Source organism: Acomys russatus, chromosome 1, assembly GCF_903995435.1.
Source record: "Acomys russatus chromosome 1, mAcoRus1.1, whole genome shotgun sequence".
Taxonomy (NCBI): domain Eukaryota; kingdom Metazoa; phylum Chordata; class Mammalia; order Rodentia; family Muridae; genus Acomys; species Acomys russatus.
The window spans coordinates 46,226,978-46,253,760 of NC_067137.1; the positions used below are offsets into that span (position 1 = coordinate 46,226,978).

Below are 26,783 nucleotides of genomic sequence, written 5' to 3' on the forward strand. Positions count from 1 at the left end.
ATATTACTTCTAGCTCCAATGTATAGAAAACAATGACTATGCTCCTGGAAAGACTAATAGTATATGTAGCTGTTTAGTGGTTCTGCATTCTAGTGCTTCTGGCACTAAAATTCTCATCAAATTTAGTAAGAAGCTATGGCTCAGAAAGCCCAGGTCAGGGTGACTGGTAAAGGGCCAAATCAAGACTCTAACTCTCTAGCCCTGATCTAGACTGTAGCATCCTATCAGCCCAGCTAGAGAGTGGCCAGGAAAAGGCAAGCAGCAGAGAAATAAATAGTCCAAGCTTGAGGACCAATAGGGGCATTTGGCTGGCACCTTCCAACACTTGGGGCACATCTGTGTGTCAGAATGTCAGCAGCAGAAAAGAAAACAAAGCTTTGTCCTGAAGGGTGAATGTACTTGAGCTCTTAACCAGTGAGCAGCTACGTGCTAAAGCTGCCGTGGCCACTGTGTAGTAACCACTCTTAAGTAATGTGGCTGCACAAGGTGTAAACACAGGAGACAAAGGTCAAGATCTGCTTTAGAAACTGCCTAACACAACCACTTGAACCCCTAGAGCCAGCTGTGCCGGAGGCCAGAAACCTCCTGGTCTTCCATAAGAGGGGACAGAGTGCCTCTTTGCTGAAGCCTCTTCAGGTGGGGTTTCTGTCATGTTGTAGGTGTCCCAAGAAGCCTCTGCTCATACACTGGTGCATGCATGGAAGTGAAGCATACAATCAAAACAAAAACAAACAAACAAACAAAAACCCAGTGTGGTGCAGCAAGACCACGGAACAGGCTTTCCCTGCAGTGGATGCATAATGATGTCCTACAGGGTCTTTGGTGGTTTCTGGGTTTTTTTTTTGTTTGTTTGTTTTGGTTTGTTTTTTTTTGGTTTGGGGGTGGGGAATTTTTTTCACCAGTTATAAAAACATCCAACATTCTGAAATTCTTCTCAGCTAATTTAGCGTAGCTGTGTCACTGTGTAAAAAGACTCCAAGCTTGGAGTTTTACTGCCAAAGATGACAGTGACCAGAATTAGGCCATCAGGAGTGCGTCAGTTAGGCGAGCTATTGATACCCAACTGTGAACATAGACAGGAAAGCTGGAACAAATGGGAGTGTAAAGGTAAGTTGAGCTCTGTGACTAGAAACAGTACATCCCCACACACAATTTCATTTTGTGGAGTTTGTTTGCCTTGCTGATGAAATGAGCATAGTATCCATATAAAAATGTACACACACACACACACACACACACACACACACACACACACACATACACACACACACATTTATATTGCAGAAAGACAGCTTACTGTGTTGTGTTGATACTGAGGTTTGAGTGTTCCTTTCTCCACTGTCCTGGAAACACATTCTTTTCAGATTCCTTCACGCCAGGCAGTAGAGGTGAGCACCCTGGATGCTTTGTGGATGTATCTTCTGTCGGTTTCCTGCCTAAACTTTACCAGTTGAGAGAATATTTTCAGCAACTATTGTTTTAGTTAGGTTTATTGTTTGGGTTTGAGTGTGGAGGTCAGAGAATAACTTACAAGAGTCAGTTCTCTCTGCCCACCACCTAGGTCTGAAGAATAGAACTCAGGTTGTTAGGTGTGGACACAGACACCTTTACCCACTGAGCCATCTTATCAGCACTAGGAATTATGTTTAAAGAGAACAGGCTCCTGTGCCTGTAATAGCAGACTTCTAGATCAGAGGCCCTCAAATTTAGCTGTGCCTCTGACGGTTCTCCAGTAAAAACAAAAACAAACAAACAAAACAGCCTACAAGCTCCTCAGAGGAGTCTGGATTTCCCAACAGCTGTTGGAGGATTTTTTTTTTTTTTTTTTTTTTTTTTTGCTTTACTTTTTATAGTGTGTTTCTGGGGCTGGAGAAATGGATTGGTGTTTATGCGTAATGGCTACCCTTACAGAGAACCCAGGTTTGGTTCCCAGCACCCACACAGCGGCACACAACTGTTTGTACCTCCTAGTCCAGGGAATCTGATGCCCTTTTCTGACCTCCAGGGGCATTGTATACAAGTGTCATACATAACCACATGCAGGCAGTCAAGCATACAATTAAGATAACATTTTACGCATGCCCGCGGTTGCACTCTGGCTGCCACGTAAGAAGTAGCAACAGCAATAGCTTGCTGTCCTAAAGTCTACAGGAGTCAGCAGGATGGTGACTCTGCCAGAATTCTTACCTGAATGATGTTCAGGCCAGCAAAGCCTAGCTGGACCCCAGCCCGTTAGCCTCAACGGAGGAGCGTGAAGGAAAGAGAAGAGGCCTGACTGCCCTGCACCTACTCTCCTGCCCCACCCAGTGAGACAAAGCAATACCCTGACCCACCGCTGTGCCCTTTCAGGAAGAGCTCTAAGCTCCTACACATGGCAGGAGGACACAGCTGCCCACCCATTCTGATTCTATCCCCAGTCCCTTCCAGAAACACAGCAAGCTAAAACTAGCCAGGCCCATGGGTACGGTGGAGGTACTGGTTGTGTCAGCAGGTGCATGGCCTTATAAGTCCTGGGATCTAGGGACTGGGACCGGCAGAAAAGACTGAGTTCAGGCACATGGGTATTGGTGGAGGGCTGGCTTTCACCCGGGCAGCATTTCACATGCTCTCTAGCTGTCTTTCCTTTAAGAGAGAGGGGTAAGCTCATTAGCCAGGCAAGATGGTGCACATCTGGAAACCAGCATCTGGGAAGTGGAAGCTGGAGAATCAAGAGTTCAAGGTCATCCTCAGCTCAAGAGTTCAAGGTCATCCTCAGCTACTCAGTGATTTGAATTCAGAATGCATTACCTGGAACCCCGCCTCAAAACAAAGAGAGTGAGCTCCTCCAGGCTGTCAGCTCTTACAGCTGGGTAAAAGCAGATAACTCTTGGTGACTTCAGTCTGTAGTCCCGGCACATGGCAGGCTGAGGCAGGAGGATTGTGAGCTTGAGGCCTGCTTAAAACACATGATGAGGTCCTGTCTCAGAAACAAATGACAAACAAATAAAGGCAACTTCAAACTTTAGCATTTTGATGTTAGTTAAGTTTCTGCTTGAAATCAAAGGCTGCATGTAACCAAAGTGGCCAAGGAGCACAGGGAAAATAGAAACACTGTTACCACAAGTGCTTTGCAGATTGCAAGGCCTAGACACCTCAAACATATCAACAGGCACAAATCTTCCACCCGGCTGAGTGCAAGGCCCCAGGAGGCAGATCATAAAACAGAGCTCTTTGCCACAGTCACATCTTCCCCCCACTCCCCTCACCCATACCCCAGAGAGACTATTTCAACACCAATCATTTATTGGCTGGAGAGGCTAGTCCTTGAGTTTTCTCACTGTTGTACATTTGTTCAGGGACTTTGAGTCACCAGGAATCTTGTATTCTCTTACTCACCGGCCATGACTTCTCTGACCTTTCCTAAGCCAGGGCTGTGGAGATAATGGGCCGGCTTGTGGTTAGGAGGGCTGCAGAGATTTTCCTCTTCCTGTCAGTCACAGAAGTCAGTTTACTCTTTAATGATATCCAATGCAGGAGTTGGACGTGTCCTTCTACCCAGACCCCATTATAGGGAAAGTGTGTGATACTTGGCCGGGCTCAGTCGACGTTTGTTGAATGATTCACTCATTGGCTTCTTAACACTGAGAAGAGTAGAACCTGTGAAAAGTAAGAGTTAACTTTTCCCCTGGTCCTCTGAAACAATTGTTGTTAATTTGCTTCACATCTTTCCATTAAATGATGAGGAATTCTTCAAACACATGCTTTAACATTATGAAGGAGGCTGAAATGAATCAGAGATGGAATTTAGTTACTAGCTACATCCTTTGAGCTGTTGGAAACAAAAGCAGCTTCCAGCACAGTCGGTTAAAATGCTCTATGTACAGGAAGCCATAAATCAAAGATCCACTAGAGGGCAACAGAGGGCCAGGAACTGACTGCAGAGCTGTGTAGACGTAAGAACTTGAGCGACTCAATTCTCTAGGCCACAGTTCTATGAGCCAAGGAGCAGAAAAGAGAATGAGACCCAGCCCGGATGGTAAGTGGACCGAATGAACAAAAGCTGTACCTGGCAAGGAGGCTATGAGACGGCCTGGTAGGTAAAGGCTCTTGCTGCCAAACCCGCTGACCTGAATTCAGTCCCTGGCTAGGAGAGAACTAATTCCTGCAAGTTGTTTCTGAACAACAAACACACACTAATTCACTAAAAGTTTTAAAGAAATCATCCCGTTTTAAAGCAAAGAACCTAAGCAAGGCAGAAACCAGTGGGCCTGGCTGCAGAGGTTCAAGACGAACCGTGCAGAGAAATGTGAGCACAGTATTGAAAACTTCAAGGGCCAAGGAGACTGTACCAAACCCTCAATCACTAGAAATTCAAGAATCTGGTTGAGAAGGGAGAGCATCTGAGGCCTAAGCACAGCCTAACCCACTCGGTGTGGCTTCTCCTGACCTGCGCCCTTCGGTGGAGAGCCGGCATTCCAGGCCTTGCGTTGGCGTCCTGTCCTCACTGACTGACCACATGGTCAAGCTCTCCACATTTCATTTCCCCTTTCCGTTAACTGGGTGTGATAGTGATGATGCAAGCAACGCTTTTAAAAGACATTTTTAATTATATTTATATGAGGTGGTGAAGGTATGTCCCTGTGAGTGCCTGTGCCCTGGGAGACCAGAAAAGGGCTCTGGATCCCCTGAGGCTGGAGTTAAGAGTGAGTGTGGGCTGTTGCCCTCCATGGGTGCTGGGAATTAGCTGCACCCCAGGCCTCTGCAAGAGCAGTAGGTGCTCTTAACTGCTGAGTCATGATCACTCCAGCTAGAAGCAGGTGATTTTATATGAAAGATTTAATGGAGACTTGATATCTTATTACAAACTCAGTTATTTAAAATAATCCATATTAGAAGCTTCAAGCATTTCCGTCAGCAGACTCTACCAGTCTACCTGGCTCTGGCCAGTCACATCACCTTGAAACTTCTTGATTCTTGACAAGATCTGGGTAGGAGAGGTAGGGAGGAGATGTTGACCTTTGCAAGCAAGACTTCATATTTTCATTGCAGATTAGACAATTTCCATTCATTAAGTTTTCCCAGTCCCCACCCTCAGATTGCTGTGAGGATTAAATGTGCCATGGGTGCAAAGGGCTTAGTGCAAACATTAACAGGCAGCAGCAGTCTGTGCCAATCACCCCAGCTTAACCAACAGCCACTCACACATCTGGAGGCAGCTAGAGACTGGATAATGCTGGCTAACTTTAGCTCACCTCCCATCTCTCCTCACTCCTGAGATTGCTACTACTAGGGTAACAATGAAGTGCAGAAAGCACACGGACAGACAGACCCCATGGGTGCACGCCCAGAGCTGGATCGGCACAGCATTGCCTTCTGCCTCTTCTCTCACATGGCCAAGGCCGGAGTCAAGGCTGGGGAACTAGAGTATGCTGTGTGACATACAGTGGGTCTCTTTACTGTTGGTTTCCCACATCTATAGCGTGACCACCTTAGGTGGAGACCTGTCTGGCTTATTCACCCTGCTTACCAGTGGGAAAGGAGAAGATGGGGGGGGGGGGGGGGGGTCGCAGGGTCATATAAGGCAGGAGAGGCAAAACTAAACAAGACCGGCTCTCTTCAAAGCTCAGGCTGTGAGTTACTATACCCTATTATCTGTATTAATTAAAAAAAAAATGGGTAAGTAATCATAGGCTGTGTAAGACCTGGGGCCCTGAGTGGGACCTAAACATCACAGCGCTCCTTCCCTGGACCAGAGTCTCTCTCTAGTGGCAGCATTGGATGGCTGTGCTTAGTATTGGATCAGGTGGTAACACAGAAAGGACCCACTAAGGAAAGCGCATTTAAGGGCTCAGGGGCCTGACATCCTGGTATAGCTTCTTGGGAGAGAGGCTGATGAAGGGGGTCCCACAAGTTGTAGGCCAACCTGGGCAGCTTAGCAGGACCCTGTCTCAAAGGTTTTAAAATACAGTTCACTGGTAGAAGTGCTTGCCTGGCACAGGGGAGGCTCTGGGTTCCACCCTCAGCAGAGAAGACAAGGGAGTGGGGAAGGGCAAGTGCAAGGTGAGGAAACAAAAGCAAAAGTAGATAAATAGATCTCATTGAACCCAACGCGGTCACGGGGTGGCGATGGCACACACCTGTAAGCCCAGCACTTGGGAGGCAGAGACAGGCAGATCGCTGTGAGTTTGAAGCCAGCATGGTCTACAATGCGAATCCAGGACAGCCAAGGCTACTCTGTCTAGAAAAAAAGGAACTCAATGTGGTTTGCCTTGTGAGTGAAACGGCAGAGTGAACACTCTAGATAAGAGGAATATTTGCAAACTATGAATCTGACAATGAGCTAACAATTGGAACAGAAAAAGAATTCAAGCAATTCACTGGTAATAGTCTCTAAATAAAACACGTCAATAGATCTAAATAGGCATTTCTGAAGGGAGACATACAAATGGCCAGCAAGAATGTCAAAAAAAGTAATGCTAACCATCATCTGAGAAACAAAACCACAGGAAGATGTAGCAAGAATGGTCATATCGTGTAAAAGACAGAATGTGCTTTTGGTGAGGAGAAAAGGGAACTTCCGCACACTTGCCTGTGGGAATATAAATCACATAGCAGCTGTGGAAAGCAGTGTGACGGTGCTTTGAGAAGTTAAAAAAAAAAAAAAATAGGACTACCAAGCAATCTCACACTTACTAAGGAAGTTAAATCGATATATTAAAGAGAAATATACACTTCCATGATTATTCTAGCAATATTCACAATAGCCAAGAAACAGAAGCATCCTAAATGCCTATCATCTGATAAGTGGATAAAGAAAATATGGGAGGTGGACATAATGGAATGTTATTTGGCCACACAAGAAGAAACGAAACACTGTCACTTATAAGAAAATGGGTGAAATGGAGGTCACTGCGTTTAGTCAAATAAGCCGGGCGGCACAAAATGAGCTCACTCACCTGTGTAACAGCGTAACTCGAGGAAGCTGAGAGCAGCATGATGCTGGAGGCTGCGGGAGCAGAGGGAAGAGATGGGGATGGAGATGATGAGGACCTGTCCATCAGTGGGGACTGAGTGCAGAGGGAGAGGTAAGTCCACCGGGCTGTCGCTCAGTAGGATGGATGACAGGTGAAGATCACGTGGTATGTATGTTTTTACAGTTAGTAGAATTTGTAATGTTTTAGCATAAATAATAATTGAGGAAAGAAGTATGTTTATACAATTTAGATATTGCATAATATGTATAGTATTTATAACATATTATCTATTAGATATTAGATATATAGTACTATATTTCATATATTATATAATCTAAAAAGGGTAACTAAAATTTTCAATGTGCTAGTCAGGTTGATTGTGGCAATTATTTTGTAATGTTTATATCTATCAAATCAGTATGTTGCAAATGTTAAATATGTACAGTCTTTTGTAGGTCCTTCTTTCTCCAGCTAGAAAATACTTTTTAAAGAAGAGAAGAGTATTCATTAGAAAGAGTAAGCCAGGCCTACCTATTCAAGAGAGTGAGGCAGGAGGATCATAAGACAACCTTGTCTGGTCAACACGGTGAGACACCCCAAAATAAACAGTTTTCTATAGATTTATTATATATATTATATATATTGTGTATGTTCTATCTGCATGTATGCCAGCATGCCAGAAGAGGGCATCAGATCTCATTATAAATGGTTGTGAACCACAATATGGTTGCTGGGAATTGAGGAGCCAGCGCTCTTAACCACTGAGGCATCTCTCCAGCCCCCAAATAAATACATTTTTTAAAGGGCTGAGGATGAGGCTTAGCGGCAGAGTACCTGCCTGGTATGCATGAGGCCCTAGATCCCATAAACTCTCAGAGACACATGGAAAAAAAGGAAGAAAGATGTAAGGAAAGATGAGAAGGAAAAGCAAGGAAGACAAACGGCAAGTCTGCGCAAGATGACAGAACTGAAAGAGCTCACAAGACAGCGCAGGGCGGATGTGGCCCCTCCTTTTGCCTCCACACAGTCCTGCTCACCAGCCTTATTTGAGAGCATTGCATTTAGCTGTGGACTGTAAAGGCCATTTCCACAACCACCTCTGAAAGTGCAGGCCTGTGTCTCGACATCCCATTACGTTCTGTTACCATTAGACCTGAGTCATTGTACTTAACTGCACTGTGACACGAGGATGCTCCTTTGTGCCACTGAGAGCGAGGCTTGCAACTTGGCAGCCCGAGCCGGAACCAGCCAGCAGACATACTGTGTTTTGCCTGCACTGACAAAAAAAAAAAAAAATGTTTAAAAATTTGCCAACATTTAGAAATAGAGAGTGCTCTATTAAAATTCCAACTGTTCTTGAACTCATTCACTAAAAGGGCCTTCTTTTCTCATAATTAACTATTCTGTGAAAGTTTGTTGGAAGCCAGGCATAAAAATCTGCACTTGATATTTTCTCAAATGGGTGATACTGATAACTCACTTCTTATTTAAGGTCATAAGACTTTTTTTTTTTTTTTTCTCTTTATTCTTCAGTCAACTTTAGAAAATTATATTTTCTAAGGTGGCAATAATATAAGCCTTCAACTTCATTGGCAAAAGTTGCTCATAATTCACTTTTATTATTGTAATGTTTTTAGTGCCTATGATCCTATTTCCCTTTTTTATTAATGTTATAATCATCTATCTCAGGCCGGGCGTGGTGGCGCACGCCTTTAATCCCAGCACTCGGGAGGCAGAGGCAGGCGGATCGCTGTGAGTTTGAGGCCAGCCTGGTCTACAAAGTGAGTCCAGGACAGCCAAGGCTACACAGAGAAACCCTGTCTCGAAAAACAAAAAAAAAAAAAAAAAAAAAAAATCGTCGCTCTCTCTCATGTTGTGGGATAATTTTGTTGTAAGCCTATTATACTGTTTTTCTCTCTGCGCCAATAATCTGTTATTTTTTGTTATTGTTATTTTCTATGTCAGTCATCTGCTTTTATTATTTTTAGATTGTTTTCTTTGTATATGATGGATTTATTTCTAAATTTTTGACATACTGAAATCATTGGTTTCTGAGTGTTTTTTTATCTGTACTTCACAGGCTTTGAAATATAGCGCTTTATCTATTAATTTGAAATTATTTTAAGTTTACACCATGATGTTTTGTTTTGTTTTGTTTTACATTTAGTTCACGACTTGTGATGGATTTGGTAAATTAGCCTTCATTGTTTATTCCAAATTTCTCTATATGCTGAAATAGTAGTTCAGAATCTATAATGTTAAAAACCTCACTGATTAGACCCCCTTGCAGCTCCACTTCTCTGTTTCCCAAATGGTGGGATTACAGGCAGTTACTATGTGTACCTAAGTTTGGTGGCTTCATGTGGGTTCTGGGGATCCCTGTTCTGCTCCTCTCATTTGTGCTGCAAGTGCTTTGCTCACTGAGCCATCTTCCTCACCTCATTCCTGATGATTTTTGTCTTTATTATTCAAAACATAAAGTGATGAATTTAAAAGGTGTAGTATTTGGTCTGGAAAGATAGCTGAGCAACTAAGAGTACTCGCTGCTCTTGCAAAGGCCCCAGGTTTGGTTCCCAACACCCACAAGGAGGCTCACAACTGTCTGCAACTCCAGTTCTAGGGAATCTGACACACAACTCTCAAACCTCTGAGAATACCAGGTATGAACATAGTGCACACACACACACAAATGCAGGCAAAACACACACATAAAACAAAGTAAAAAAAAAAATCTTATTTTAAAAATTGTACCATCATGGTGGATCTATCACTTTCTTTTCACAATTTGACACTTATGTTGTAAGGTAGAGTGTGGGAGTCTCTGCAGCCTTTACAGGCATCATGTGCTGAGCCATGGGAAACAAAAAGGCAGTTTGGCCCAACACTACTGAGTAGCCAGTTTTGGTACAAACTTCGGGAGTCTGACCGCATGTGGTTTATTTTAGGTGCATTGAAGTAAAGCACAACCTGCTGAAAACTAGTCTCCTGATCACTTTCTCAATCCCATGCGTACAGAAAAGCATGCCTAAATCTCTTTGAGGAACAAAATAATTTAAGTACAAAACAAATGCGATTAAATGGTATTCTTTGTAAAGTACATAAGCTAACTAAATATCACACATTGATAACTTGCTATTATAATTATTTTGGTATTATTATGTATAGCTGTCACAACTATAGACCTGTTTGTATCATTTTTAAAAATTTTTAAAATGCACGTGTGTTTGTTTTGTGTGAGTGTATGCCTTGTATGCATAAGTGTACAGAGAGGCCAGATGAGAGCGTCAGAATCCCTGAGCCTAGAGTTCCAGGCAGCCATGAGCCACCAGATACGAGCAGCAGGGGCTCCTAGCCACGGAGCCATCACCCTAGCACCTGCTGGATCACTGTGAAAGAGTAACACGTGAACATACAATGTCGCACATCACCGGTGCATTCATGTTGCTCCTTCTCTGGAAACTTCCCCTTTTTCTCGCAGTTCAACTTTAAGATGAACTGGTGATGATTTCTTAGTAAATTCAACTTTGATTCTCCTGAAAAAAAAAAAAAACAAACAAAAAACAAAAAACCTTGCTTCCTTATACTTGAAAGACATTCTGAGGGTAGTTCTCAGATTTGAAAAAAGAAAAAGTTAAAGTCATTTTGCCACTGTTTCCTGGCTTTCCTTTGGTTACCAGGAATGAGTTTTCTCCGATCACTATTCCTTGCTAGTGTGCCTTTTTTTTTTTTTTTTTTTTTAAGGTGTCTTTTCTGTACAGGTGCTTACGCTTTGCTTATAGGTGTCCTGGAGAATTTACTGTAATGTAAACCTGGTCTCTTCCTGAATCTGGGGATGGACTGTTTTGGACAGATAAAGACAGTTCCCAGCTGCCATCTCGTCACGCACTGCCTCACTAACATTGTCTCCGCCTGGAGCTGTCATTTGTTGGATTCTCCTCTCTACCCTCCAAATCTCACTTCCTCTCCCATTCCTGCACCTGCAGCCTTCCAATGTGCACTGTGGATAGGCTCTTTAATTGACTTTCTGGCTCACTAGTTCTCTCTGTTTTATTTTTGTTTTTGTTTTCGTTTTGAGACAGGGTTTCTCTGTTGCAGTCCTGGCTGTCCTGGAACTTGCTCTGTAGACCAGGCTGGCCTCAAACTCAAAGATCCACCTGCCTCTGCCCCACAAGTGCTGGGATTAAAGGTGTTATCATCATCTAAAATGTAATTTGCTCTGTCGTTGGAACTATTGTTTTCTGTTATGACTTTTGTGTTAGTGGAGATTCTATCTCTTTATAACATTTGCTTAGTGGTTCCCTACAGTCTCTTTTCCACTCACACTTTAAAACTTTTTAAATTGTCTAAGCATATTAAATGTGGCTAGTTTATAATTTGCATCTGGCGATCTAAAGTCTTTAAGTCTGCTCCTGGCTTTTTCTTATTTCTTTTCCTGATATTTTGGTATGTGTTTGTTACTAAAACAGGACCACTCTGTGTAGCCCTAGCTGGCCTGGAACTCCCTCTGTAGACCAGGCTGGCCTGGAACTCTGTAAACCAGACTAGTGTGGATCCCTCTGTGTCTGCCTCCCAAGTGCTGGGATTAAAAGAGCGTACCACTACAGACCACCACCGCCACCTCTTGAGTCGGGGGTGGGGATTACAATGTTCTGCCTTGCCTGGTTCCTATTTCCTGTTTTCCAGCTGTCCTTCAGTTGCAGGCCCCCACTCCCTTCCTTTTCCGCTTAATTCTGACCTTGCTCTGCTCACGTGCTCAGCAGCGAGCAGTTCCCCAGAGGAAATCTCTGCAGCTGCTCGTGAGCTGTCTCCTCCTGGCAATTTTCAGGTGTGCTTCCGTTTCCCTTGGGGCCCTATCAAGCCAGAGCCAGTCTAAATTTAACAATGTTTTGGGGTTGTTGCTGTCTTCTTAATCATGCAAGGTATATAAATTTAGACCTGGACTCTAAGAAAGCCAGTTTTTTTCATTATAGATTGTCAGTATATCTTCTTCAACAGTTTTTCCTATCTACTGTTGAAATGGAAATAGTGAGTTTCCTTTCTGACCTTCAGTACATCAGTTTATCTGTGCTCCCTCCCACCCTCAGACCAGAGCCTGCTGGCTTCTCACCCTCATGCAAAAGGCTCTCCTCATCCATATGTCACCTCTGGCATGCCCTAGCTGGCTCTGTGGTCTACCCCATCATCCTCTCTACTGGCAACGATGACCTTCAAGATGAATGGATGAGTGGATGAATGAATGAATGGAGAAGCAATTTGTGCTGTCCAATTCACTAACGATGACCTTCAAAATTAGTGGATGAATCAGTGAATGAATGGAGAAGCAATTTCCTGCTGTCTAATTCACTATGTGGCGCAAAATAATTATCTCACCACACAAAGGTTAGATCACCAGGGCTGTTGGCCTCTGTCTCGGTATTCTACAAGGCTGAGAGGTGGTGAGTTGGTGTTTCTGGGGCCAGGTTGGGTTCTGCAAGACCCTTAAAGAAAAGCCTGTAAGGATTCATGATTGGACAGGCGAATGAGAATTGTGCAAGATCCCTAGAATTAGCTTTCTCTCCAGAACCACTGTTACAAAGAGGTCCCTCCAACAGGCTACAGCAATAGCCAAACCAAAAGGACTGTCACCTCAAAGCAGCACCATCTTGCAGTTACCCATGGAGTTAGTGAGCCTAAAGAATTAGTGACAGCTAATACCACCACTCCCTGTCTCTATCTCACACACACATACACATACACACATACATACACACTCACATATATAGACACTCACACACATACACACTCACATGCTCACACTCTCACACACACGCATTCATACACACACACACACATACACACACTCACTCATACACATACTCTCACTCCCACACACACTCCTTTGAGATGGACAGATATTAGGGGAGGAGAAATGCACTACCATCTAGTGTCTACCAAAGAACTTGGCCCTGGGTGTGAGGCAACCCATGGGTCCAACTGCCGATCTGCAGGGAGCACAGAGGCCAGAGAACAAGCACATAAAGTCACAAGATCCAGACTACAAGTCAAGGAACTCAAGTTCTTTGGCTGACAAATATGGCAAGAGGCAGAAATTTATAGTTAAAAATCACTTGATGGGACACCAAACAATTTCCAAGAGAAGGAACAACATTAAACTGCAGTGTCCAGGGCCACTCATAGATGGTCAACTAGGAAGAAACGCCAGGAGGCAATTGCCCTGAGGTCACAGTAGTGGTTCCTGGAGGGGTAAGGAGACAGCTGTGACCCAGTGTCCTTACTGTCATTCACTGGGCTATGCTTTTGTGTGGTTTTCTATCCTTGGTTTTCATTCACAGTGAAAAGGGTTTCTTAAATGTGGAGTGAAGAGAAACTTGCTCTTAAAATACTATCTTGCTGCCTATTCATTTTTTTTTATCCAACCTCTTCATGAAGGTGTCAGTAGCTTTCAAATTAGACTCTTAAGAAATGCAAGGAAACCTGATAACATTTATGTCAACATAAAAGTAGGTATGATACAGGTAGGTATTATATGTCAGCAGTAAGTAGGTATCTTTGGAGCCGTGAGTACACACCATCCTTACCTGTACCCACCTTGTCCCTGCCATCTCCTGGATAAAATAGTTATGTGTCATCTTGGCATAAGTGACCTTCCCTACTGCCTGCGTCTGAGCTCTTCCCCTCAGCTTCGAAGATACTTTGGTCTGTTTCATTTTATAATCATGTCCTTCTTTCTGGGCCACTGATTACTGAGAATGTCTGACTCGCTGTATGCGCCCCTTAAATATGAACACAATGCATTCACAAAATAGTCATAACTGAGCATTTGTTTTGCAGGGTAAAACACTTACTGTCTTTTCTTTCTCAGCTGATAATTAAGTTAAAAGGCAACTGCCACCATTGGCTGCTTTTAACAGTCTTGTTGCTCATCCTGTTAATACAAAATTGATTTTACTTGGTGTTCAGTTATAAGTCACAACATCTGTAACTGGCTTGGCAGCTTCTGTTACAGACAAAACCACAGCACTGGTTGTGCTGGCAGCAATATCCCAGCAGAGGGCAGTAGAGGACAAGGGGCGGGGCAGCAACCCTCTGCGCTGGAGACGTTTTTTAAAAATTTATTTTTAATTTATATATTCAATTTACATACCGATCATAGCTCCCTCCCTCCTCTCTGTCTGGTCCCTCCCTCCCGCCTTCTTCCCCCTTCCCTTATACGCTTCTTCTCAGAAAAGAGGAGTCACTAATCCACAAGTCACGTTCAGGGCTGCGTCTCTGAGACAAGCTGGAGACCTGTGACAGGGTAGGCTACAAGGAGGATATGGGTATGTCTCTAGTTGGGCCTCCGAGCAGCGAGGGTGGGGTTGGGGGTGGGAACACGTGGAGACTGAGGAGGCCACCTTCTAGCCAGGCAGGACTTACAGTGGTGGGAGAGCAACACCAATCCACCTACAAATCCTTCGACCCAAAATTTACCCTGACTAAAGGATGTGAAGAGATGCTAGAGACTGAGGGAATGTTCAACCAGTGCGCTGGAGACTTAAGAACCATGTCTGGGCCTAGGAACCGCAGAAAGTCTCCATTTCACAACGGGAAAATTTCAGAATTAGTAAATGAGCAACCTACCATGAGCCTGTGGCTCTCAGAATAAGCACTGCCCCAACAGGGTCTGCACTCATTCAAAGTTCACTCACGTGGGGGACCTTTCTTCCGAATACTGATTTCCCAGAATTCATCTGCGGGGCGTCCTACCTGCTGTTCTGTAGGGTGGCACTAGTTGACTATTCCCACTTATGAACTGTGCGCCTCACCTCAGTCCCGCCAGCAGGTCCTTTGCAAGGGAGGGCTTTAAAAAAGAGACCTGGCCTCCTGTCAGGCCCCTGGGACACAGAAGCAGAGCAGAACGGACCCCAGACTTCAGGGAACATGTGTTTACAATGAAAACCTCAGCATGCCGGTGCCCTAAGCATGGAGACAGTCTTATAAGAGACCCACCTCGGGCCTTTGGTGGTCTCTGCTGTCACTGCTCCAGGACCTCCCACCAACGCTAGAGGTGCTAAAATTTCAGCTCGAAGCCGGTCTGTGACCTTAGTGTCAAAAGGACGCCAGGGGACCCAACCATGTGGACAAGAAAGGAAATGCAGAATGTGCCGAACAAGAGCTGTATGCTTTCGCTGGAGAGTCCCGTGGATCTGTCCTGGGACAACTGTGCGCATGGTGACAGGTGCCAGCCCGAAAACAGGGCACCCTACCTAGGCCTTAGGGTGACCACAGAAACCTACCCTGGCCCTCTAACTACAGCAAAGCAGCTGTCCTCCTAAGTGAACTGTTTCCCTGGGGTTCTCGGGTGCCACTGGGTTCCTGATTGTTCAAAACTCCATCTTGATTTGGAAACCTCTGCAGCCCTTAAAAGTGAAATAGGAAAGTTTCTGTAAAAAGCAGACTCTTTTAGCTCATGTGACAGCACTTGTCACCTGCCCAGGGGCTCGTCTCCTTCTAATTTAGTAGGAGAGAAGGAAAAGGGGAGGAGGGGAAGGCAAGAGGGAAGAAGAGAGGAAAGAGAAGGGAAAGGAAGAAGTCGCGAAGGCCTACCCTCTGTGGGTGCAAACACACACGAACTTTGCCTGTGGGTGTGTGTGTACCTTGAGGGGAGAGTCCGAGTGCTGAGGTTGAAACGGGAGAGGAGAGCCCACCTTCCCTCTGCCTTGCATGAAGAAGCAGGGGCTTCCCCTTGGAGCAGCTGCATGCCCGCAATCAGTCCTAGACCCCAGCATTCTCCTCATTGGGGAGTCTTCCGCCTGGCCGAAGGCAGCAAGGCCTGTGTTCTCACAGGTCCTTATAGAACCCCTGAGGGGAGGGTGCCTCCAATGACAGGAACATTTTGCATAGGTAAGGATAAACACTGAGATGAATATAATAGCATGCAGTATAAGTGGAGAGTGGTTGAGGATAGGAGATGCACGTTTAAAATGACTATGGTTATCTACACACACGTCTAAAGCTGTACCCAGGGCAAGAGTGTTCTAAATGGGTTTGCCACTTGCCTATCAGACTGGAGAAACAGTGGGCTACAAAGACTGAAACTTGATTGTGAGCCATCATGTGGGTGCTGGGAATTGAACTTTTGTCTTCTGGGAAAGCAGCCAGTGCTCTTAACTGCTGAGCCATCTTTTCATCCCAGACATATTCTTTTATGGTAAAAAGAAAACCAACTAATATATAGTTTGAATATTGACTTTAAAAATTCTTTTTGAGAAATCCACCTATTAGTGCCTACCCAACTCCTAGGTGGTTAGTGTTGTCAAGTTTGGGTACTTGACAGAATCCCAAGTCCCCTGGGAGATGGGCCTCTGCATGCCTGTGGGGGGGGGAGGGGGGTGGTATCTTCATTAAGGAGGATCAGACCTGCCCACTGTGGGCGGCACCATTCCCCCTGCTGAGATCCTGTACTATAAATGGAGAAAGGGACCTGAACAGCAAAATTCAGTCATTGCTTTCTGCTTCTTGACTGTGGATGGATGCAACGTGACCAACTGCTTCAAGCTCCTGAAGCTTTGACTTCCTGTCATGAGGGACTGTCCATGGAACTGGGAACTAAAATACATTCTCTCTTAAATTGCTTTTATCACAGCAACAGGAAAAGTTGACTGGTAATAAGCAGTGTCCCTGCAGCCCTGCAGGAGGGGGCCTGTGGCTGCTTTGCAACCTGACCTAAGGCGGGCCCATTTGCTCAGAGTTTGGGGCCAGCCAGGGTTATGTAGTAATATCCTGTCTAGAAACGAGGTGTGTGTGTGTGGAGGGGGCGGGATTGTAGTTCCCTCTAAGCTCTTGTTGAAGATTTGGTGGCACTGTTTGAGAAACCTTAAGAGGTGGAGCCTAATTAAAGGAAAAAGATCATCAATGACATGCCCTTTGGTTCCATCGTGCCCCTAACTATAGTCTCCTCCTCAGCTTCCTGTCTGCCATGGGGCAAACACCCAGCCTACATCTAGTGCTCCCAACACCATGTCAGTATGGATCTCCATGAGCCCAGAGACAACAGAACCAATGACTATGGGCTGAGGTTTCTAAAACTGTGAGCCAAAATAAGCCATTTCTTTTTAAAAGTTCCTTATACCATTTGTCACAGCAGTGAAAAAAATGCATTTACAAAAGAGCCAGATAACAGGCATTTAGGTTTTATGGACTAGACAGTCTCTGGCGGTTGCTCAGCTCTGCCAGTGTCCTGTCAAAGCAGGCACAATGTACTAGCAAGTGAGTGTGGCTGGCTCCCAATAAAATCTATTTAGAAAAGGAGGCAGTCCCCCACGGAGACCATGGCTTGCCGACAAGAGAGGCAGATGTTGTAATAGAGTGAGGATGCCTCCAGGCTAGAGGAAGTGTGGTAATCATTTTATCCTGTCTACATATGTACCGTAAGTCAAGCAACAGGTTCTGGACCAGCCAGTGGTCTATAGAGTGAACTGTGCCTACTCAGGGTGCACACATGTTAAGTCCATGTGGTGCGGAGTGGGGGATAGGATGGCCATACGTGTCTCGTCTATTTTCAGTTCAGAATCTTGATCTTGATCTTGTCTCTAATCTCTCACGATTTGGGGAATTTGAAGTGAGTCATCTGTCACATGCTAATCAGAAATCGGCCTTCTAAACTTCTGAAGAGGACTTGGCAGCACATATGTCCTTGGAGTAGCAGTATACACCCACTGCTGCTCCGTGCTGGTCTGAGCTGTACACTTCCACAGCGAGCTCCCCCAGGAGGAAAGCAAGGGCCCCACCTCCTTACAGAGTCCTGCAGCTCTGGAGGAGTCTTGGACTCACCATACTATCTTGAGCCTGACCAATAATTCCAGCAACTGGTCAGAAAACACCCAAAGCAAGGACACCCCCACCGCCACCAACACACACACACACACACACACACACACACACACACACACACACACACACACCTGCGTTTTGAACAGGCTGTGATCCTTTTCCCTGTTTCTCAGCAGTTCAAGCCTTCCATGTCAGTGAACAGGTTATTCCTGCACAAACGTACGTAAAAAGGCATCACTGAAGATGTCAACATGGCAGACTAGAATATTAAGTTTTGATGGTATCCATACAGCGGCATCTTGTTCGGACAAAATTGGTACATCATGACTGATGGCCTCACCGTCTCCACGGAGTGCCTTCTTGGTACATCATGACTGATGGCTTCACTGTCTCCACGGAGTGCCTTCTTGGTACATCATGACTGATGGCCTCACCGTCTCCACGGAGTGCCTTCTTACTTCCTCAGAGGAGTATGGAGGATACAGTACAACAGCTGTGAACCTGTCTGGGGCAGGGGTTCCTTGTGATACCCTAGAGGTGCGGGCTGGGGAGGGGGTGGAGCGGAACGGGGTGATCTGTCAGAGCCAGCATCTGAGTACAGAATCATTACCATAGAGCTAGCAGAGAAAGGGCTTGAAGGTAACGGAGTGACCTCAGGACTAGAGATGAACAGAGGAAATAAGAAATATCTTTTCTATCCTGGCTACCGTCTTTCATAGAGAGAAAGATGAGGTTTGGGTGGGAAGGCAAGCTGAGCAGTGTGTCTTAACGATTCACCCAAACAATAGCAAACTCTTTGGGGAGGAGCTCTCCTCTTCTTTCGGAAGCAACCTCCACTTCGCCTGCGTGACACCAGTTCTGCACTCTCTGCTGTGCAGTCAAGCGAACTGCTAGGCAAAATGCCCCACCCTCCTCTGAGGATAGAGGTGGACATGACTCAGGCTTGGAGAGTCTGTCTCCCTAGGATGATTAACTCCAAATGTCAACTTGACCCCAGAGACTTGGCAGTTTTCTTAGGTTGTTTTTCAATTCCCTTAATGTTTTAATTAGGACCTGGAGAGACATCTCAATGGTTAAGAACACTCTAATCATTGTTGCTCTTGCAGAGGACCTGGGTTCAGTTCCTAGTATCCATATATCGGCTTACCACTCCACCACTCCAATTATAGGGGACCCAAGATTCTTTTCTGACCTCTATGGTGTCTGCAATACACATTTATACATGCGGAACACACACACACACACACACACACACACACACACACACACACACACACACGCACACTGAGATAATTTTTAAAATATGTAAGAGTTTACACTGCTCTTCCAGAGGGCTGCAGTTCAGTTCCCAGCACCTACATCATGAGGCTCAAAATCACTTTTTTGATAGGATCAGATATGTCTAGACTTTGCAGGTATACACACACACGTAATTTCCTTCTATAAAGAGGTCCTCTTAATCCATATTTAATTGCAGCTGAAATAGAACAAAGAAAAGACTACTTTCCCAAGCAAAAAAGAATGTATCTGAGTCTAATAGCATCTAAACCACCGCTCTCTCTGACTGACAGAGCACGGCTTCTCCCTGGGCCTCCAACCTGACAGCCACTGACTACCCAGAAGACTGAACTTGCAGTTTCTAATCATGACAGCCAATTCCACATATCTGGTTCTGTCTCTCTATGGAATACTAATATATTTATGTTCCCTTTTTCTCACATACCCAGGATTCTGAAGCTGGAGTGTAGATAGTAAAAAACAGTAGAGAGCGCTCCTTCCAGCAGTGGCCAACGTCCTGCAACCCAGCCTCCCCTCCTGAACTCTCATCCTCATCCTGCTTGAAGAGGTTCTTGGTTCTCGAAAGGCCCTGCGTTCTCTGTCAATCCACATTTGCTTACCTCGGTTAGTTTCTTCCACAGCTCCCGGGGCTGGAACTTAATCCACAAGGTGGTAGTAGGAGGTGTCAGGACTGCTACCTTTAGAAAAGACAGGAAGGGCCTGTTCACCATTCTGTCATGTGAGGACACACAAAAGGTGCCATCTGTGAGGACAGGCTATTGATCTGCTGACAACTAGATCTTAGACCCCCTTCCTCCGAAACTCTGAGGAATACACTTGTTTATAAATGGCTCCGTGAAGAGGATTGTGGTGCAGCAACTAATGGGCTGAGACCCTGAGTGCCTCCTATCTCTGTGCCACTGTTCTGTTTGTGGAAACAGCAGGGAACAAAGTGAACACAGTCATCCTGGCTCTAAGGGAACTTACCTCTTAAAACGCCTTCCTGCTCAACTAGACTTTTTTTTTTTTTTTTTTTTTTTTTTTTTTTTTTTTTTCAGATAAGGCCTTGTAATATATAACTCAGGCTAGCTTCAGATTCACTATGTTGCCTGGGTTAGCCTCAAATGCCCAATCCTCAGCATCCTGAAAGCTGAGATTACAGGCACATGACCATAACCAGCTTCAAGAACTGTGACGCTTACCTAAAGGTTCTCCCCTTTTTCTTGCCACCAAAGAGCCTGGTGGAGACATCTCATCCTGGTCCTTCCATGGATTGTCTTAAATAACCAGATGGCCAACTTCAGGAGATGCTGGAGGAGAACCTTGGCTCTGGGAAGTCATGTCAGTCACTGTTCCATGACCACACCAAGGGAAAGCCCTGTGGCCCCATGAGGGCATGTGCAGAGTACTTATTTTTAGTTAGTGAGTGGCTCTACAGAACACCAACTAAGAAAACTTCCTCAACAGGGTACCTGGGTCTGAGCCAGTTTAGGATGAGCATTAGCCTGACAGTGAGCAGTGCACCATTCATGCCTCAATGTGATCAGTTTTGTGTTTAATCTTTTCCACCGGAGCCTTCTTAATGTCTTCCCAAGAATTTATCCTGGGATTAATCTCTGAAATGGCCAACCATGATTTCTCACCAGGCAGTACAGTTGGTTAACACAGCCGAAACGATCTTGCAGTAGGCAAGCGCGCTATTGGCCTCACTGTGGGAGTTTCAATGGCGATGGCTGGGAATTGTCACAGCTTAGTTTAGCGCTCCTGGCAAACTTTGGAGCCAGTTTGCATAATGCAGCGCCTAAAGAACATGATTCCAGCAGAATAGAGCATGCTCAGTTAAAAATAGAACACAGGCACAGCGCTGCTCATCTATAAACCATGAGACTGGGGGAGGATCAAAATTAAATAATAGTCTCGAGGGGTTCATGAGCACCTGTCCCTGTCACTCAAATCACGCAATAACTGGGGATTGTCAGCACATTGAAGCAGGGCCTGGCCCTGAGACCAAATGGCAAAAACAAACCACCAAACTGACCCAGTTACATCAGGAAACATGAACACACCTTTAAGCAGGCCACAGTTCAGGCAGCCTGCCCAGTCTAGGCCCCCTTGGGGACTTAGCTGTGTTGGACCAGTTTAGATTGCCTTAGATCCCAGACAAGCCGGACACACAGATAAGGGGAGTTCACTCTCACTTCTGTTTTCACCTGTTATTTTCAGGACACAAGGCATAAAATGCAGTCCTCAGCTGCTTCTAAGCTGTGGGCCATCCCAATGACCCACTGAACAGACTTGCAAAGTGCTAAGAATCAAAAAAGAAATATCTGAATTTCCATAATAGGAAACAACTTTGACAGGTAGTATAATCTATTTTGTAACAGTAAAGAAATAGATATTTGCTGTCTGGGTATATAAAAAGCTAAGCCATCAAAACAATGTTGTAAATACACTTCCACAAGAGTACAGGAAAGTAAAGAGAAAAGGAAGCTGCCTCCTTCTCTCCCATGTTGTCATTCACCCGCATCTGACTGGGCAAACTGCTTCTCCTCTGTGTGACTCATCTCTGCATCTTCAGTGCTATCGCGTCCAAACTAAGCGCGCAAAGACTCTCTGGGTTCTTGTGTCAATTGTTTGTTTCTGATTCTGAAACTCTACAGTAGGAATATTCTCCATGTTTTACAGCCACCTGGGTAGGTTTTAAAAGTTATAATGCTAGGGATGGAGAGATGGCGCTGCACTTAAAAACACTGGCTGCTCTTCCCAAAGACCTGGTTTGATTCCCAGCACTCACACAGGCAGCCCATACCAGTTTGCAACTCCGTTCCCGGAGGATTTAACACCTTCTTCTGGCCTCCATGCACCCTAAACATTTATGGTGCACAGGCATGTGTGAAGGCAAAACCCCCAAAGACATAAAAGTCATTAAATTAAGAGAAAATGAAAACAGTGCCCAAGTTGTACCTGTGGTGAGCCTAGGGCATGGCCCCACCACAGTGGGTAGACGTGACAAACCCACCTGATTCTAAGGTGCACTTAGGAGTGAGAATTCTGAGCCGTGACAGGAAGAAAACCCGCCACTGCTTTGCCAGGTGGTGATAATAAGACATGAACAACGTTCAAGGATTTCCCTTTGTTCTGTTCTGGTTAGCACTGGCCTTGAACTTCGGATTTTTGCCTCTGCCTCCCAGGTTTTGAGTTCATGATCAGTGGCCCCCAATGTATCAGCATGCCGATGGAGGATTCCCTTTTATGTCTGTCTATGTCTGTCAATGCCCCTCTCCTCCCCTCTCAGCAGAAAATTTTCATTATTCCTCCTAGAGACACACAAACCACATCCAAAGCCCTAACTTACAGACACAAGACAAAGAAGCCACAGAGAGTAAAGTATAGGATACAATAGGGGAGATGCTGTGCCTCTGAGGCTCACCCTGGTGTGACTGTGACAATGAGCTTCCTGGTGACCTGGGCGGGAGGGAGGCAGTGGGGCTGCAGAAATGCAAGGTGACAGCTGTGGTTATAAGTGCTAAAGCTGCAGGCCAAAGGCAGGGCTGCGTGGGCATGCCCAGGGAAGCGGGGCAGCTGGTTCTCTCCACCAGGCTCCCCTAGGCTGCTTTGCACAAGGCCACTGCAGAGAAGCGGACCTCTCCCTGCTCCCGTTCAGTGGATCTCTGCAGACCTTGGCAGCATCCTCGGCAGAGTCGTCTGAGCCAGCATCATGGTTCACTTGAAAGGGCATTCGCCTATCAGATTCACAGAGGTGGCCGTCCACATCGCTGAACAAAATACAACGAAAATTCACTTTGTCATCTATCCAACATTGGCCCTCCTGGGTCACGGAGGGAGTCCTGGGCTACCTGAATGGCCTCGTTCTTTTCAAAGGCCCCAGTCTTCAGGAGACATCTTCCCTGTTTCAGAAAGGAACCTTCAGAACTGATCCCGCCTCAGATTCTGGCTTGTCTTGATTATTGGCTGCTGATGGATCAACCCGATGTGCCTGATGGTCGGCTTCATGAAGTAAACCTGGGGGCTATTTGTTTTGTTTTGTTTTTTGTTTTGTTGCAGCTGTTGCTGTTTCCTATGGACATTTCTTCTTTAGAAGAGAAATATAAGAGCTTAGTTTGCATTTTATATCTTTTCCAATAGGTCAGGGTGTCCTTGGCTGGAAATCTAATGGGTCAGAGCAGCTTTCCTAGGGAAAGCACCAGGCTGGGCCCACACCGCCAGCCTGCAGCCTCTATCAGGATTTGAGTAACTGAGACCACGAACTGTGGCTCATTTGAAGGAGAACAGTACCACATCACCTTGCAAGCCACTCCATATTGAAACGAAAGGGAAGGCACTATGGGCTTCTCCTTTACATTCCTTTGAAAGCCATTAAAGCTCGGGACATGTCCTAGGTGCCCCCCCCCCCAATGCATATGTCCAGTGAGAAGAAATTCCCCATGCCCTGGCTATATAACCCATGTCAGCAGTGTTGTGATATGGCCCTGCCAGTGACCACAGCCCTCAGGAGCTGACTAGAAGACCCTGCTCTCCTGCCAGTGAAGCCTACTCACAGGCAGGCAGATGACCAAGGTTTGTTGCTCTAGCGCCATGGGTGTCATCCTGAATGAAGCCTCAGATGACAAAGTCTGTTGCAGATGGCAAGGACAACCTCGGTGTCACTACAAGGTCAATATTAGACAGAGACAGCGCATGCAAGTCCAGTCCTCTCTGCCACTCAGCAGCAGATACTAGAAGCTTGTGGTCTTCCTGCTGACATCCTGGTGGGGTGCTGCATGAAAAATAGGCTACTCTTCTCTAGGCTGAAGCACTGCACCTGGCAAGGCCCAGCACCGACGTCAGGTACTAATAACCCTAGCTCTCCAGTTTTTCCAAATATTGGCCCTAGAGGAGTCCCTGAGTACTTCCTGCACACAGGTTCTGGGCAGGTGAGTGTAATTGGGCCGTAGGTTAATAATAGAGCATCCCAGTTGGATACATCCGCTCCACAGAGCCTGCTGAGCAGAGCAGGTACACCTGCTCCACCTCCTTGCTGTGAGCTTCCTGGGTCAGTCCACTCCTCTTCCAGATGCCAAAGTCACTGGAGTACTGAGCACTAGTGCCGCCCAGCAGCATGCTCCAGCCTTGCCCAGGTGCAGCATGTACCCACATCCAAAGACTACACTCTTGAGCCAGTGGTTTAGCATGCTAGCTGATCACAGCCCATCCCAGTTTGTTTCTGGCTGCTCAAGCTGCCACCAGAGAAGCATGTCATCTCTGGGCAGTTGAGGTGGTTCAGAGTCAGGGAAAGGCAGCATGGGCTGCAAGCACAGGTGATCCAGCCACTGCAAGAAGAAGGAGAAGGTGGAGGAGACACAAACAGAACCCCAGAGACACTGGGCAAGGGAAGCAAAGCATGAGGAGGCTGGGCAACGCCTGTAAACATTGTGCGCGCAGGAGAAAGACAGACATACTTAGTGACTCTGTCCAAGAGGTCAAAGTCCCACAGCAAAACACCTGTGCAACACTGGCCTCACCACAGGAGGCCACCCAAGTCAAGATGAACAAGGTAGAAGGGTCGCTTCTTAACTGACCTTCATTCGAACCACACCCAGGATTATTGGTGTCCCAGCCTATTCTAGAAGGCAGAGCTGAAGAGTATGCACCATGTTGTTGAGATGAAGAATGAGTGAGTTCACCTGCTGGAGAAGCAACTCCTCCTGGATATTTAGAGAGAAAGAAAGAAAAAATCTAATATTAGTACTGAAATCTGCTACCCTGTGGCAGGAGGTTGAGAACCTACAATTCCAAGCTGGAACAAGACAGTTCTGAATACTTACTTCAGGACCTCAAAAGCCTATCACAGAACAAGCCACTGCTGCAGCAGACAGGCCAACACTTCCTCCACATGATCCTGCCCTCTCCCCTCAGAGGCCCATCCAAGAAAAGAGAACATAGTATTGTTTTTGTTGAGATGGAGTCTCACCACATAGCCTAACTTTGAACAACAACAACAAAAAAATCATCATGCCTCGGCCTCCAGCTGGATAAAGGATTAACTTTGCTGTAGAGATAAGCACTGTTAATAAATTGAAGCATATGTATCTAAGTCTTAATGTGAAAAATAAATCTTTGCGTTAAAAATAAAACAATGTTTTTATGTTAAGTTTTTAATGTATTATCTTTCAAAGATAATCCGCAGACCTCCAGCTCCTGTCGCAATATGAAGGGTCTGTCACACAGGGTGTGCCAGTAGCTGAGCCCATCCACGACTTATGTATACTCTTCTCCCCCAAAAGTTTTGTGGAAGGAAATAACGCTGCGCCTCTTATCCAATTCTCAGATGTCTGCATGTGGACCTTAGGGAAGAGGCTCCCGCTTCAAGATGGGGATGCTGCTTTAAAGACCTCGCCAGCTGCTTAATGCTCCTTTCAAGACTAGAGAAGACCACAGGTGCTTGCGAGGGGTAGTAGACTGTGGGAGGTGGCAATATTTTGTATAGAAACAAAAGGTACAATAACTTTGCAGGCTCTGTCCACCTCAGCCATGCCGGGTTAATCAGTGTCCTGAGTCTCTAGGGAACTGGTTCAAGTCATTTCCAAGTCTGTTGTTTGCCGGAGCCTCTTCCAAAATACCTGTGGCATTTTCATATTGTTCAGCTGCCGCGTGGAAAAGCTGCTTCTTCCATTTTCAAAGGGAAAAGGTCAGAAGCTATTTTTTAAAATTTGAGTGGCTGACTTTTTCCTGGTCACAGCAGCTGTTCTCTCTGTTCCACATCCCGTTCTCTTGCCGAAGCTGCCTGGTTCTCAGTCTGGAGCCTCTCCCCCTCAGCAGATTGCTCCTCCGCCTGTTGACAGGGTTGCCTGCAGGAACGCGCTGCAGCTTCTGGGAATCTGCTGCTCAGCCTGTAACAGTCACCTCTATAAATCCAGGGGGGCACTCAGTGTGGTAAGTCCTCATAGGCCTCAGAGAAGTCCCCCTGCTGCAATTTCCCATAGGCTCAGCCTTGCCCATCACTGCCCCCTGGATCCTGGTTAGGCATGAGAAAGTGCGTGGTGTGGTAGGGTGCCAGGGGCTGGTCTTTGGTAAATATCTCCTCGTGGACCCCAGAGGCGCTCTCGTTCTGCCACTCATATTGCTGCTGCTCCTGCTGCTGCTGCTGCTCCTCAGCAGAGCTCAGCTCTAAGCAGGGCCAGCGGTGCGGTGCCACTTGCGCTTTGATGGCCACTGCGCTCTGGGTCCTAGGACACCTACTGTTACCAGCCGGGTCACCATCAGCATCTAAGGCAATCCCTTCATCCTCTGAGTGAATCTCCTTTCCTGGTGGCAGGAACAAGGAACCACCAAAGTCCTGAGGCTCAGGGGCTGCTACCTCGGGGCTCTGCAGGCCATCAGAGGTCTTCGCCTCCTCCAGGGCTGCTGGTGACTCTGTGTTACAGCTGGTATAGTTCCGAGTGGCCATCTTCTTCTATTTCAGTAGATGCCTTGAACTTGTGTCACCTCTTGCAATAGCAGCAGCTCTAGCCAAACTGCTCTGTGGTGGTGGGGAAGGTGTAGCAGAGAAGACGACAGCCAGGCTGAGCAGTGCCTGCCAGGGGTTGTAGATGTAATTATCTTTCAAAGATGGCTGTGCATTTTTATTGCTTTTAATGGAGGTAAAACCCTAAGCAGCACTTATCTTATGTACATGTACACAATATGTGTGTATGTATATATATATATATATATATATGTGTGTGTGTGTGTGTGTGTGTG

General features: G+C 45.9%; 3 pseudogenes; 1 reads left to right on the forward strand and 2 right to left on the reverse strand.

Annotated features, from left to right (window-relative positions):
* Positions 1 to 22,648: 22,648 nt before the first annotated feature.
* LOC127203966 (meteorin-like protein) lies at positions 22,649 to 24,164 on the reverse strand (annotated as a pseudogene).
* Positions 24,165 to 24,344: 180 nt separating this feature from the next.
* LOC127204756 (coiled-coil domain-containing protein 69-like) lies at positions 24,345 to 24,940 on the forward strand (annotated as a pseudogene).
* Positions 24,941 to 25,739: 799 nt separating this feature from the next.
* LOC127205666 (protein HEXIM2-like) lies at positions 25,740 to 26,490 on the reverse strand (annotated as a pseudogene).
* Between the last annotated feature and the right edge of the window lie 293 nt (positions 26,491 to 26,783).